General features: G+C 41.1%; 1 pseudogene; it reads left to right on the forward strand.

Annotated features, from left to right (window-relative positions):
* The first annotated feature begins 706 nt into the window (after positions 1–706).
* LOC131902766 (high mobility group protein B1-like) lies at positions 707–1,347 on the forward strand (annotated as a pseudogene).
* The last annotated feature ends 717 nt before the right edge of the window (positions 1,348–2,064 follow it).

Consider the following 2,064-nt stretch of genomic DNA (forward strand, 5'->3'; position numbering starts at 1 on the left):
TTTAGAAGGTGGGTATGTGCTGATGAGAGATTGGACCCCTGGGGCTGACACCTGACTGCAGTCCATGAGCTCCTCAGGTTCAGACACATTTCTCCACTTCTCTAAAATGCAATACCTTTATCTATAAATGGGAATGTCTGGTTCTGCCTCACTGGCTGTGTTCATTATACCATAAAGCAATGCACATAAGGATGTCTCACAGTGCCTGGTTGGGGGTCTTTAGATCCATAAGCGGTTCTTTATTGAAGTAGAGTATTTAGAAGTAGGAAAGGGGTAGACACTGATTAAGGGAGCATAGGAAACCGAGTCACACCGAGAACACTCCATGTGTCCATGTAATGACATAGAGGTGATGACCAAATAACAGTCGAAGACTGCTAGAAGGCCCACTTCTGGGGCAATTAAAACATTAAAAGAAGAAATCTGAGAGCCAAAGATTTGCCTTCTGTTAAAGAATTGCTTTCACCTAGACCTGAAACTTGGCAATCTCAGAATCTGAATTTTCTTATCTATAAAATGTGTGTCCAAATAGGTATATCAGCTCAAATTACTAAGGATTTGGGTTTGTGAGGGAAGCCCAGGAATAATAATGTCAAAATTGACAGCCATTGCGGTACATTGAGCTCCATAAAGACGGCGCCGGGGCAAGCGAGAGCCTGACTGGCATTGGGTGACTCTGTGCTTCGTGGAGGAAAATCAACTAAACATGGGCAAAGGGGATCCTTAGAAGCTGAGAGGCAAAATGTTGTCATATACATTCTTTGTGCAAACTTGCCAGGAGGAACACAAGAAGAAGCACCCGGATGCTTCTGTCAACTTCTCAGAGTTCTCGAAGAAGTGCTCAGAAAGGTGGAAGACCATGTCTGCTGGGAAAAGAAAAGGGGAAATTTGAAGACATGGCAAAGGTTGACAAGGCTCATTATGAAAGGGAAATGAAAACCTACACCAACCCCCCAAAGGGGAGACCAAAAAGAAGTTCAAGGACCCCAATGCACCCAAGAGGCGTCCTTTGGCCTTCTTCTTGTTCTGTTCTGAGTATCGCCCCAAAATCAAAGGAAAAGGCCTGGCTTGTCCATTGGTGATGTTGCAAAGAAGCTGGGAGAGATGTGGAACAACACCGCTGCAGACGACAAGCAGCCCTGTGAAGAGAAGGCTGACAAGCTGAAGGAAAAGTACGAAAAGGGTATCGCTGCCGACAAAGCTAAAGGAAAACCCGATGAGGCGAAGAAGGGGGTCGTCAAGGATGAAAAGAGCAAGAAAAAGAAAGATGAGGAGGAGGATGAAGAAGATGAGGAAGAGAAGGAAGAAGAGGAAGACGAAGATGAAGAAGATACTGATGATGAATAAGTTGGTTCTAGCAGAGTTTTTTTCCTTGTCTATAAAGCATTTAACCCCCCTGTACACAACTCACTCCTTTTAAAGAAAAATATTGAAATGTAAGGCTGTGTCATATTTGTTTTAAACTGTACAGTGTCTTTTTTTTTTTTTTGTATAGTTAACACACTACCAAATGTGTCTTTAGATAGCCCTGTCCTGGTGGTATTTTCAATAGCTGCTAACCTTGCCTGATACAATCTGGGGATTGTGAATTAGCATGGAAATTTAAAGCAGGTTCTTGGTGCATAGCACAAAATAGTTATATATGGGGACAGTAGGGTTTTTTCTTTTTTTCTTTTCTTTTCTTTTTTTTTTTTTTTTCATCTTCAGTTGTCTCTGATGGAGCTTATACGAAGATAATTGTTGTTTTGTTAACTGAATACCACTCTGTAATTGCAAAAAAAAAAAAATGCAACTGTTTTGTTGATGTTCTGAGTGCTTCTAAGTAAATACAATTTTTTTATTAAAAAAAGAAAGTCAAAATTATATACATATGAATACCCTTGGAAAACAGAAGCAAGAAGGAAGGCTGTCTTAGTTACTTTTCTATTGCTGTGCTAAAATGCCATGACCAAGGCAACTTACAGAAGAGTTTATTCAAAGCTTATTGTTTCAGAGGGTGAGTCCATGACTATTATGGTGGGAAGCATGGCAGCAGGCAGGTAGGCATAATGCTGGATCAGTAGC

The sequence above is a fragment of the Peromyscus eremicus genome, chromosome 1 (genome assembly GCF_949786415.1).
Source record: "Peromyscus eremicus chromosome 1, PerEre_H2_v1, whole genome shotgun sequence".
Classification (NCBI taxonomy): Eukaryota; Metazoa; Chordata; class Mammalia; order Rodentia; family Cricetidae; genus Peromyscus; species Peromyscus eremicus.